At 36.9% G+C, this 14,312-nt stretch overlaps 1 long non-coding RNA gene across 1 annotated transcript; it reads left to right on the plus strand.

The window, feature by feature from the left end:
* On the plus strand, window positions 1-1,267 carry LOC140178218 (uncharacterized). The gene is made up of 2 exons (XR_011870484.1): window positions 1-303; window positions 938-1,267. It is a non-coding gene; the product is annotated as an uncharacterized lncRNA (long non-coding RNA).
* The last annotated feature ends 13,045 nt before the right edge of the window (window positions 1,268-14,312 follow it).

Consider the following 14,312-nt stretch of genomic DNA (forward strand, 5'->3'; position numbering starts at 1 on the left):
AAACAAATACAGTGTTAATTAGTCCATTGATCACAACATTTTACTAATTACATTACATCTCTCACAATGAGTCGACAAACTAAACCCCAAAATGTGGATCAGCTCATATCCCTTCGCGATCCACCCCGGCAGTCCCGCAGCAGCAACCAGCAGTCTCACAGTGGCGGCAACAGTGACAGCGGTGGCAGCGACAGCAACAGCGACAGCGACAGCGGCAGAGCAGCGAAAACTGAAGACATGGCCTATACGCCTAACATGACCACAAAACCCAATGGTCACTAGGAAACAAAACAGTTACTTAAGGTATATATATTATTAGAAAAATTTCACTGTCCAATTGTTTTATCCGTAGATTTTAATTATATATATTTTCTATAATTTAGATCAACAGTTAAAATAATTAAAATATTAATGTTTCTGATATATTTAAATTTTTTTATATATTATTAGCTCATCGTCATTAAGCATGATGTGAATAAAATTTTAAGTGTAGAATTTTTTCTTTTATTTGTTTCTTTTGAAAAAAAAATTTAATTATTATGTTAATTTTTATAATTTTATTAAATTTTTAATTAAATTTTTATATTTTTTAATTAAATTTTTATATTATTTTTAATTTTATAATTAAGTCATTTTTTATTTATGTCAAAAATATTAAAATTAGGTTTTTAATTGTTAATATTTTTAATTTATAAAAAATATTTAGTTAATTTTAATATTTTTAAATTAAAAAAAATATCTATTTATAAAATTAAAAATAATGTAATGCTCAAATTTAAAAAAAAACCAATATTATTTTTTACTTGTTTGCTAGTTAGCTCACCTTAAACACGCTAATCTTGCGTGAAAAGTGATTACAGATATTTGTTTTTGATATGCTCTCTGATCTCATTTTCTTTTTATGCATGACATTGATACGCTTTTCATTTTGTTACAGCAGGTATATAATATGTGGAAGTGGGGACTATATCTGTAGATTGCTTTGGAACAATAATACTTCTGGCAGCAGGAGTAGTAGAGATTATTATATTGTTGGTCAAATATATATATATATATATATATATATATATATATATATATATATATATATATATATATATATATATATATATTAATTCATATTATATTGTTGTTCGTTTCATTGGTTAATACTAGAAGTGCAAAATTTAGAGCTAGGAGGCTGTGAACTCTCACTTTCCATGTATTATTTAACTTTATAATGAACAATAATCTCTGAAAGTTTGTGCAATTTGCATTGATGGTGATATATATGGTGCATTGATAAGCATATTAATGATATATCAACTCTTAAAAAATTTGGTATAAACTATCACGTCTTTTACTTTTTTTACTTTTTATCACATAGTTTATTTATTTTAGATATCATACAGCATAAACTTAATAATTTTGCAATTCATTATATTCTTCTATTTATTCATATGCTTAAACTAAAAGGATAATCTTGATTTAAAATTAATATCAGTTTTATCTTTTACTATTATCTGTGTAATTAGGCCCATTAGATTGAACCCATCAAAGAGACAAGACTAAAAGGCTGCATTTGGTTATAAATTCGGATAAAATTTAAGAGTAAGATATAAAAATTTATATTTTTATATAAAAAATTGAAAAGAAAAAGATAACGATAAAAAAGTATAATTATAAAAAAATAAAAAAATAAATTATATTTTTTATTGATATTTTTTAAAAAATATAAAATATATTAATTTAATATTTTTAAATATAATATCTTTATTTATATTTTATATATTAAATATAATTTTTTGTCATAATATTTTTATTTCAATATCCTGTATTTATAGACAAACACAACTAGAATATTGTCACATAAAAAATAACGATATCATTTTAATGTGTCACAAGCAAGATGATTATGTTATGTATTATTATCTAACTTATGAAATGATCCATCTTATTTGTAGTGGTATCTTTTGTGAATCAATTGAAATATTGAATATTTTGAAGACTAATTATTTGTTTTTAATTTTTTTTTGGTAAATAAAATGGGGCATAACACCCAAAAAAAGAAATTACAAAACAGAAATTAATCGGAGTAAGATAGCCCATCTACAATCATCAGTTAAGATGCTCTTAAGTTTGGTATTAGGTTGATCAATGAAATGATATCCTGATTCAGTAAAAAAGCTTTCATTTGCCATGCAGTCCGCTCCTCTATTTCCTTCTCTGTAATTATGTACCAGTTTAGTTTGCCATTTCCTCTGGAGGAGCTCCACTATTTTCCTCACTATTGCTTTTGGGTGTTCATTGGAATCTGTTGCTCCTTTTATCGCGTCCACCACCGCTTTGGAATCCACTTCTAGAATGACTTTTCTCAATCCCAATTCCCATGCTGTTTTGAGTCCATAATAGACCCCCCATAACTCTGCATAGTAAGCTGTGTAATAACCAACCATTCCAGGATTTTCCTTTGTAGCCCCATCTGTATTGACTTTCATCCAATCCTCAGGTGGGCATTCCCAGCATATATTTGTTTCAAATTTGTTTTGCCTCTGACCCTCCTTCTTGAAAGCTTCCTGGATTAGTTTCCCCTGTTTTAGAATAAAAGGCAGAGGTTGCATTGGTCTTTGGAATGGTGGGTTGAATATTTCTTGATTCCTTCACTTCCATAACCACTGTTAGAGAATCATTAGAACCAATTTAGATCAATTAGTATCGTCTATATTTATATAGCATATCTGTACATTAATTGTAGGATTCTATGTCTTTATTACTTTGATTCATTTAGCACCTATAAATACCCCTTGTATATTGTACCTGACACAAAACTCAATAATACACTTTTCACATCATTCTCTCAGTCTCTTGTTTCTATCATGGTATCAAGAGCTTAGGTCTTTTTTTTTTCAATGAATATTAATTCATAGCCTCTTTGTTTTTTTCCTTGTCGGCAGTGTTCTTTGGCCTCCTTTTTCGTTCTGTTTTTGACTCTTTGATTCGTCACCCCCATAACCATATTGTTCGTCTTGTTGCCGTGATTCCAACGCAACCAGAACCGTCGCCATCCGCCGCCAGACGCGCCTCAACGCGCCGCCGAAAGACGCTGCCACGACTAGGTTGATCTTCCTCCAGATTCCACCCGTGCCTATTTGCTCGCAATTTTCGAGCTATTTCCGACGCTTTGGTTTGTCACCTCCGGCATCATCGTATTCTTCTCTCCGTCAGCTTTCCAACGCCGCCAAGATTGCCGCCAACTACCACCGCACGCGCCCCCACGCGCCGTCATAAGATTGCTGTCCACCACCATTCTTTCTCATCCAGAAGCTTCAGCAGCCGTTGGATCTTCGTGCAGATCGGACGTCCCTGGATCGTCCACGTGTCACAAGGCAAGCTGGTTGGGTAACCTTGACCCGCGACGACCCGACCCGACCCGTCTTTGACCCGCGTGCCACCTGTCGCCAGCGTGCCTCCTTCCGCCAATCCGGTGCTGCCACGTGTCGTCACTCGCTGACGTGGCACTGACGTCACCGCTGACGCATCACTGACGTGGCGCTGACGTGGCTGCCAAGTTGACCCTCCCTAAGGTTTTTTGGTGAGCTCTTTCCGATTCCACGCTCTGTTTTCTCGTTTTCTGCTCCAAATTTACAGTTTTCTTCTTCCTTTGATTTTTCTTCTATTACTATGGAAAAACCGGATTTCTTTCAGCCTATCCCTGTTATTCTTAATGGCTCCAACTATGCACATTGGGTTGAAGCCATGCGAGGATTTCTTAAAGGGAGAAAATTATGGCGATATGTGACTGGTGATATTGCTTGTCCTGTTAAGCCAACTGTATCCAAAGATGGTTCCTCCAAATCCAAGGAGGATGCTGAGAAGGAGAAGGACTATGCAGAGAAATTGGAAGATTGGGATAGTAAAAATCATCAGATTATCACCTGGTTCCGCAACACTTCTACTCCTGGCATTCACTTACAGTTTGGGCGTTTTGAAACTGCTAAAGAGGTATGGGATCATTTGGCGAAACGTTACACTATCTCTAATCTCTCTCATCAGTACTAACTGCTTAAGGAACTTCATAGCCTTAAGCAAGAACGTGGCCAAGCAGTTTTTGATTTTCTTGCTCAGATGGAGATTATTTGGGATCAGTTGACCTCCTGTGAGCCTGTTCTTAAAGATCCCACTGACGCTAAGGCATATGAGGATTATCGGAACCGGACACGTCTCATCCAATTTCTGATGGCACTTACTGATGACTATGAGCCGGTCAGGGCTTCTCTTCTTCATCAGAATCCCTTGCCTAGTCTTGAAGATGCTCTTCCTCGTCTTAAGTCTAAAGAAACACGCTTGGGATTGCTTCGTTCTAAAAGTGAAACTGTCTTTGCTGCCACCGACAGAAAGGGAAAAATCTGTCGCAATTGTAATCGGCCTGGGCATTCCTTCTCCGACTGTCCTTCTATTGAATGTCGTAAGTGCAAACAAAAAGGCCACATTGGCTCCAACTGCCCGAAACTGTTCTGCCATTATTGAAAGCTCTCGGGTCACTTGATTGCTACCTGTCCTACTCGACCACCACGCTCAGATCAGAACAAGTATCAACCTCGTCCCAACAACTCTTCGCATGTGCCTGCCTCTGCTACTGCTGCTACTACTGAGTCCACCTCTTCCACATCTCTCAATACACCTTCTGTCTCTCCATCAGATATTGAAACCCTTCTTCGGCAACTTCTCTCTTTTTCTGGTAATACCCCCACTACTCTTTTCACCCCTCCAGGTAATTCTAAATGGTATTTTGATTCTGGTTGTTTCAATCATATGTCTCCTTTGCGTCATCTTTTTTCGTCGTTGTCTCCCACTACAAATGCACCTTCTGTTAACACTGCTAATGGTTCCCTCTTGCATGCAACACATCACGGGGTTATTTCACAGTCCAATATTCATCTTTCTGATGCTTATTTTATTCCAAAATTGAATTTTAATCTTATCTCTGTCGGTCAGCTTGTTGAACTTGGTTTTGATGTCATTTTTTCAAATTCTGGATGTCGTGTGCAGGATCGTCAGACGGGAAAGATCATCGGGACTGGATGTAAGGTTGGACGCTTATTTGAGCTCGAGAACCTTCATGTTCCCTCTACCAATCTCTGTGCTGCTTCCTCTCCATCTACTCTTCACTTGTGGCACCGACGTCTTGCCCATAGCTCCTTAGGCAAATTACGTCCTCTTATATCTACGGGTGTTTTAGGTCAAGTTCAAAATGAGTCTTTAGATTGCATTTCTTGTCGCACTGCAAAACAACCTGCCTTATCCTTTACTAATAGTACCTCTATTGCATGCTCTCCTTTTGATCTTATTCTTTCTGATGTTTGGGGACCCGCTCCCACCGCTTCTATGGGAGGGGCTCGATATTTTGTCCTCTTTATTGATGATTATTCCCGTTTTACTTGGGTCTATTTGATGACTAATCGTTGTGAGTTGCCTCAGATTTATATTAACTTTGCCACTATGGTTCAAACTCAGTTTTCAAAGGTCATTAAAATTTTCAGACGTGATAATGCTATGGAATATCGTGACTCCAAACTTTTAAATTTTCTCGCTAAACAAGGTACTTTGTCTGAGTTTTCTTGTCCTGATACCTCTCAACAAAATGGCAGAGCTGAGCGTAAACACCGTCATATTCTTGACTCTGTCCGTGCGATGCTTATTTCCTCTTCTTGTCCTGAGCGTGCTTGGGGTGAAGCTGTCCTCACTGCTGTTCATGCTATCAATAGACTCCCTTCTTCTGTTCTTGGTAACACTACTCCCTTTGAGCGTCTTTATCGTACTTCTCCCGATTACAGTTCTCTCCGTGTTTTTGGTTGTATCTGTTTTGTCCTTCTTCAGCCTCATGAACATAATAAGCTTGAACCTCGGGCTCGCATGTGTTGTTTTCTTGGGTATGCTTCTGAACATAAGGGTTATCGTTGTTGGGATCCTATCTCTCGCCGTATTCGTATATCTCGTCATGTTGTCTTCTGGGAACATCACATATTCTCTAGTTTTTCCTCCTTTGAGTCCATTCCTTCTACTCAATCACCGTTTTTTACTAACCCAAATGTTGATCTCTTTCCTAGTGATGATACTACAGGGTCTACCCCAAGTCCACCACTCGAGGCTCCTGATCCTCCACCTTCTCCATCTCCCGATGATTCCAGTCCGGACGGCGATCCCGCTCCTAGCGTCATGCCTCCTCCTCCCACTCGTTCTTCTAGGGTAAGGAATCCCCCTCCTCATCTTCTTGATTATCATTGCTTTTCTACTATTCTTCATCAACATGAACCTAAGTCATTCAGAGAAGCCTCCACAAATCCAAATTGGCAACAAGCAATGCAGGAAGAAATACAGGCACTTGAAAAAGCACACACTTGGGATTTGGTTGATCCTCCTTCTGATCAGAAAGTTATGGGCAGTAGATGGGTATACAAGATCAAGACTCGCTCTGATGGCTCTATTGACCGTTATAAGGCACGATTGGTTGCTCAAGGTTGTACGCAAGAGTATGGTATTGATTATGAAGAGACTTTTGTTCCTGTTGCTCACCTTACGTCTGTTAGAGCTCTCCTTGCCATTGCTGCGGTTAAAAGATTGTCTCACAGTAAGATGGATGTGAAGAATGCATTTCTTAATGGGGATTTGAAACAGAGAGTCTATATGAAACCACCTCCAGGATATCCTTGTCCTTCCAGTAAGGTTTGTCTCCTTCGCAAGGCACTTTATAGACTTAAGCAAGCTCCTCGTGAATTTGACAAGTTCAGCACTACCATTTGTAGTCTTGGCTTTATTTCTAGTCCTCATGAGAATGCACTTTTCATTCGTAAAAGCGACCGTGGAGTTGTTCTTCTACTTTTGTATGTTGATGACATGATCATTACTGGAGATGATGTTGATGGTATCTCTGATCTCAAGACCTCACTTCAGCGTACCTTTGAGATGAAGGATCTTGGTTCTCTCAGCTATTTTCTTGGTCTCGAGGTCATCTCCACAGATGATGGCATTTATCTCTCTCAGGCTAAGTATGCTTCAGATCTCCTTGCTCGCGCTGGGATTACAGATAGTCGCACTGAGTCTACTCTTCTTGAGCCTAATGTTCGATTTACCCCTATGGATGGCACTGTTTTGGATAATCCAACACTTTATCGCCAGTTAGTTGGCGGTCTCATCTACTTGACTGTCACCCAACCAGACATTGCCTATCCAGTTCATGTCCTCAGCCAGTTCTTGTCTGCTCCCCGTACTACTCACTATGCGGCAGTTCTTCGCATTCTTCGGTATGTCAAAGGAACTCTTTTTTATGGTCTTTATTTTTCTGCCCATTCCTCTTTGACCCTTCAGGCATACTCTGATGCTGATTGGGCTGGTGATCCCACTGATCGTCGTTCTACTACTGGTTATTGTTTGTTTCTTGGCGACGCTCTCATCTCTTGGCGTGCTAAGAAGCAAACGTTCACTGCTCGCTCAAGCACAGAAGCTGAGTATCGTGCCCTTGCTGACACCACTGCTGAGGTTATCTCGGTTCATTGGCTTCTCGAAGATCTGGGTGCTCCTCAGTCGTCCCCTACTGATGTCTTTTGTGATAACCGCAATGCTATTCAGATTGCCCATAATGATGTGTTTCATGAACGCACCAAACACATTGAGATTGATTGTCATTTTGTTCGGCAACGAATCCTTATTGATGCTGTTCGTCTCATTGCTGTTGGGACACTGGATCAGACTGCTGATATCTTCACGAAAGCTCATCACCCGACTCGCTTTCGGATTCTGTTATCCAAACTCAAGTTGGTATCCTTAGCTCCCACTTGAGTTTGAGGGGGGATGTTAGAGAATCATTAGAATCAATTTAGATCAATTAGTATCGTCTATATTTATATAGCATATCTGTACATTAATTGTAGGATTCTATGTCTTTATTACTTTGATTCATTTAGCACCTATAAATACCCCTTGTATATTGTACCTGACACAAAACTCAATAATACACTTTTCACATCATTCTCTCAGTCTCTTGTTTCTATCAACCACCAACAAGTTACTAGAAATTGCGTATTCCAGTTTCCTTGTTTTGAGGTTCCAAGATCCATGGCAAAATTCCATTGGATCCAAGCATTAAAGGGAGCTCTAAAGAAATCATGTATATGCTCATGATGGATTAGTTTTACCCAAACTCTAGATGCCACTGGACAGTCTCGCAGCATATGTATTGTGTTTTTCTCTACACCAATACATCTATGGCAGCTTGAGTTCATCCCAAAAATCTGTGCTCTTCTGTGTAAAGTCATGATTCTTTCACGGATGACTAGCCATATAAAGCATTTGATCCTTTCGGGTCCTCTCCACTTCCAAATAATCCTCCAAATTTGATCGGTTTCCTCTCCATGATTTTCAAGTATTCGATATGTACTTGAGATGGAAAAGTTACCGTCATTTGCATGGTTTCATCTCAATCCATCACTACCAAATTCTGGTTCAGCTGGTGGTATAGCTCTGATCTTGCATAAAGTTTCCTCATGCAAAAATTGTTGTAGAAATTCAAAATTCCATTGCCCATGTATGACCGCCTCACTAACTATCATATTGAGATTTGTGTTATCAATAAGTTTTTTGTTATTCAGCAAAACCGGAGGTTCATTAAATTATTTTGACTATTAAATATTAACCTTGAAAAATAAGGACCCAATTCTTAGACTATTCTTCCCTCCGTAGGCCCACCCAACCAAATAATTTTCGTTAAGCATTTATTAATTTTCTTTTACGGCTCCTTAACCTACATACGGGGTCAGACACACTACTTAATTGAAAATGTTATTTGCAAATTGCAAGTATCTTGTATTTATATGTGGACATACATGGAAAATATTCATTAATTCATCACTTCCTTTTTAAGTTTGTTCTTGCATAAGGTTTATCAATAAAGTTTAAAATAACAGTATGAAGTGAAAAATAAAGCATCTCTCTAAACCTGAAATTAAAAAATTGCTCAGTATCTTCTGTTTTTTTTTTTATTTCATCAACGTAATTAACTTTAGATATATGAAAGCATACTCCTCTTGAGAGGACTATGATTTAAATTGTTGTAAAGGTGTGTTGATTTAAAAGAAGAGTGTATACATAAGATACCTCTGTTTTTGAAATTAGTATATCTTAATTTGTTAGTTTATTATTATCAGTAGAGTTCTCATACCATTAATCTGTTATTATGTTTTTTTTGTGGATTGATACATGTATTGTTTATTTACTTATTTTCTATCTATTTGGTGATAATAGACAATCATTTGAAACTTGAAAGTATTTACTTATGTGGGTCTCGTCGTTTTAGTAAAGGACTTTCATTCTTGTTTCTATAGATTATGCTGGGTATGATTGAGAAGGATTGATAGATATTTAATCGCGATGAAATCTTTAAAAAAAATCTAAATTTTAGAGGAGATTTTGTCAAAATACTTATAAAATTTTGAGTGAATTTTGAATTAATTGTTTAATTGTGTGTTGACTGATGCTGTGGATTGAGATCGGTTGAATTTGTGTTAATAATAATATACACTGATTGCTGTTAGTTATATATTTGCTATACAGACATGACAACAAGTAGAAGAGGTAGGTCGAGTGGGTCACGTAGACGTAGTAAAGGGCAAACTTCCACCGAATTCTCAATGACTGTCCAGTCATCGCCGTCTACCCCATCTACCCCGTCGAGCCCTGTAACATTATCGGTGGGTCCAGCAAACCAGCAATTCATCGTCGCTTCGGCTTAGGTTGTTCTTCGCCAGTGGTCTTTGCTCCTCCACGTTGGAAGCTTCCTCTTCCTCTACCATCAGCCTTACTGATCCCCAGGAAATTGCCGACTTGAGGGAGGAAGTGCAAAAGCTGATGCAGGAGCTTCACCAGTAAGCGGATCAGTCTAAGCAAAAGTACAACGACCTTCTTACAAGCGTGGGAGGAGCTGTTGTTATCGGCTTAGACCTGACGAAGAAGCTGGAGCAGCTCAATCGGTTGCGAAAGCAGATAGAGCAGTACAACCAGCAGATGCATGTTGGAGGTAACAGCGCTAGAGGCAGCGGCACTGCTGGTTCTAGCAATGACGCTACTGGTGCGGCTCCAACGTCATCACCTACACCACCACCTCAGTTGGGGACCACGACGACGACGACGACGGTTATCAGGATTTGTAGAATTTAGGGTTTTATTTAATTATTCGTCTACTTCGTTGTTGTATTCTACTTCTTTGACATTTTATTGTAGTCAGACCATTTATTTATAAAAAAATAATTTGATGATTTTTGTTAATTTTAGATTTCTACTAACAATTTTGTTAACAAAAGTTTTAATTTGACTACTATTTGTGATTTAACTATGACAAAAAAGATGAAAAAATATAAAAAGACTACCGTCAAATTTACCGTCCAATTAATCCGACGGTAACTTGGCGCCTAAACACGTAAAATGGTGCCAAAGTTACCATCAGATTAATCCGACAGTAATTATCAACTCAGTCTCAACAAATTCATTGAAAATACCGATGGAAAATTCACCGGTAATTAGCGTCGGAAGAAAAAAATCTGCTTGTAAACAGTTTTCAGTGCCAATACCACCAACTCCAAGATGACGATAAATCTGACGATAAACTCATTACCGATGGATTTATTTGATTAATTTAACAGTAAATCCGATGGTACTCTGTATTTTTCTTGTAGTGATGAGATCGTGTCTTCTCCTCCAACCTATCGCGTCGGGAAGCTGTCCCCCCCCCCCGCCCATCTTATCTTTCCTCGCAGTGGTGCCACCCATGGAGGTCCGCCTGCCGTGACGCCACGCCATTGCCATTGGAGTCATCTCGTTGCACCTCCCTCTCCATTTCCTCGTGCAAGAATAGTACAACAACCCTGTCTATCTCCTCGCGCAAGTTCTTCTTATTCTTGGTTTTGGATAATTCTTTTTACTAGTTTTTGAATGTTTTCTTTTCCTATGTTTTCAAATGTCCTTTTTATATATATTTTGGATGTTTTTTCTTTTTGGATCTTGGATGATTTTTTAAATAATTTTTAGATTTTTATTTTCTTATTTTTTGGTTTTTTTTTCAATAATTTTGGATGTTTCGTTTTGTTAGGTTTTTTTCAATAATTTTTTTAATAATTTTGGATATCTCATTTTTATTAGGTTTTGAATATTTCTTTTTGTTACATTTTAGATATTTTTTTCTTAGTTTTCTCATATTCTTTTTCAATATTTTTGAATCTCTATTTTTGTTAGGTTTTGGATTTTTTAAAATAATTTTAGATATCTCTTTTTTATTAGGTTTTGGATTTTTTTGTTAGGTTTTAAATATTTATTTTTGTTATATTTTGGATATTTCTTTTTATTACATTTTAGAAATTTTTTTACAATAATTTTGGATGTTTATTTTTATTTGGTTTTATATTTTTTTTCTAAGTTTTAGATGTTTCTTTTCGTTTTGTTTTATATGTTTCTTGTGATAATTTGAATTTACGTTTTCTCCAAAAAAAATTAAAAAAAAAGTTACTAGTTGGTTACAGTTGACTACACCTCTTGTTAATTACGTAGCAAAATTGATTACAAAATACTCCTTACAAATGGATTGACACTTTTGTTATAAAAGCAAACACTAACTTAAAGTCAAACAAACAAATTAACAAATGAAATAAACAAGTAATTTCCATGGCACTACTTGCTTCCCTTCACTTAATTTCATCCCGATGTTATTTTGGATCAGGACGAGATCTCCAGTTAAAATTTTTTTTCGTATGACCTTATTTTTATGGGTATTTTTTGCTTAGAATCTTGTTCTTGAAGTCGTACCTTGGGAAAGATGTCGGATTTTTCTTTGTAAGTTCTAAGCTTATCCGGCCTCGTTGCAAGAGGTCAGACTTTTTTTCCTGAACTCTAAAAGAGGTTGAATTTTTTTTGTAGACTTGGATCCTTAAAGGTTGTCAGATATTTTTTCTTTCTTTATTTGCCACAATTAGGGTTATTATTTCAATGTCGTAGGTAGGTAGGCAAGCTGGACCCTTATTTGTGGGCTGGGGAGTTGCCTGATGTGCTTGTCGCCTCAGCCCGAGCTCTAACATATTAACTTCTTTGCTTGTGGGGTTGCTTAAGCTAAAATTTTTATTGTAGTATTTATGCTTCTACTACGAGATTTTTACTTGTTCGGGTGCTCGAAGGAACAATCCGAGCAAATTTAAACCCTATTTTACAAAGGGTCATAGTGAGATAACACTAATGAGCTCTTCTAGAGGTGCCACGTGGGAATTTCATATAACTAACAGAGAAGGGCACCTCTTCTCGAAGTCGGTCGCATCATTTTATAAAGTCGGCTTGTAGCATCTTCTTTATTAGTGAACTTGTCCCCAGATGATTTTTACCGATACCACTGTGGATTTCATCTAAGACCCTTTCAAGTTTGAGGTCAGGACATATTTCAATATTTTTTATTTTACTTCCTTACCAATACCACATTGGTTAACCATAAGGGATCTAAACCTAGCTTCCAGGAGTACTTGGTCCTATTTTTTATGACTTGTGCTCTTTTAGGGTTGAGCTTTTGTCACCTCTATTGTACAAGTTGGGCACCTGGGTATATAGCTAGCTTGTGGTTCATGAGGTCGGGATGAATGCTTGGCATATCAGAAGTCTTTCAAGCAAGGAGGTCAAATTTCCTTTGTAAACTTGGAGGTTTTCGATCTCATGTAGAGTCCGACCTTTAAAAAAGGTCGAACTTTTTTTTGTGAACTCTAAAAGAGATCAAATTTTTTTTGTGGGGTTGCTGCTAAAGTTAAAATTTTTTGTAGCATTTATGCCTCGATTGTTGATCTCTATAAATGGTGGCTATCCCCTCCTTTGTTGGAAACTATTCAGTTTAGAGGTGTCCAACCTATTACTACATTATAGGTAGATGGGTGTCTACCACAATGTAGTCAGCACTGATAGTACAAGCTTTAGGACTTTTGTCGAGGTGGTATAAAGGCTTATGTAAACAAGAGGTCGGATTGGTATTTTTCTTAATTCAGATAGAGTTTTGGGGTACACCTTTAAGTCTATTTCGTCTAATCCAAACTCGCCGAAGGCAACTTTGAAAAGGGTATCTACAAAACTCCCTTTGGTATCTTCACGTGCAAAGGTTATAGTGTAGAGGTCGATCGGGTTCTTTAAAGTCTTTCCGATCTGGTAGACTTCTTTGAAGTTGTTAAGATGGTTATGTGAATCAATAGATCCATCATAGGAATTTATGTTGGGATGTTGAATATTTTTTGGGACCTTTGCATGCGTAACCTATTCAGAGAAAAGATCATCGGCTCTAGTGAAGATTGAGTCTTTATCATCCCGACTTTCTTTTTTTTTGGCACGGATGCCAATTTTCTTAGTTTATCTTCAATATATCTTCTATTGTGCAGTTCTTTTCGAAATTGTCTCTTCAATTCTCTTTGTCGTTTTTAACTTGTTTCCCAGCTGTTCGAGTCGACTTTGATGATAATGGAAAAGCTCCATGATCTTTTCAATATTTTGATTCCCTAATTCCTCAGGGATGTGAGCCTGAGAACTCATTATATGTCTACCACATTTTTGTTTGTCTTTCGAGGTGTTATTATGAACAGAGAGTGTTCGATCATTATTGTGAGGGTCTCCATTTTTTATCCAAAGATTGACGCAATTTGTCTTTCTTGATGTTGATCATTCATCGTTATCAAGGGTTGAGTTCCAAGTCTTTGGCAATGGTGTCAATGTTCCGAAGGTTACCTGAAACGGATGGATTGGGTCTGAACGTGAGGTTCGTCAAACGCCTTCGAGTGAAAGGTCTGACGTTTTCTCCTGCAGGGATGAAGTCGTCCGAGTTTTTCGTGAAGAGATGTGGGTGATACCTACAAGGGACTCTGATACTTAAGTTAACATGAGTTTTAGACAGTTTTTTAGTAAATTAGAGTTTGAAAAATACCTGAGAATGTTAGGGTATTTATAAGTGTAAATGTAGATTCAATAACCACCTTTTGAGTAGTTTCACTTTTGATGATAAATTTGTTACTCTCTTTTACTAGGGAGATTATTAACATCTCTTTTTTTAGAAGAGTAAAAAAGATAATAAGAATTGGTTAGTATTCATCTTATTTAAATAAATCAGGCTAAATAAGTATTTTGTGGACTGACCTATAGACTGAAATTCTAATAATTTTAAACATGGCCTAACTAAATTTTAGACCAGAATATGAGTAGATAGTATAAAACATAAACATAATAATAACATGGTGCTTTCACAAACATTCATGAGATATTAATTATAGTTGGCTGTA

This window comes from Arachis hypogaea, chromosome 13 (genome assembly GCF_003086295.3).
Source record: "Arachis hypogaea cultivar Tifrunner chromosome 13, arahy.Tifrunner.gnm2.J5K5, whole genome shotgun sequence".
NCBI lineage: Eukaryota > Viridiplantae > Streptophyta > Magnoliopsida > Fabales > Fabaceae > Arachis > Arachis hypogaea.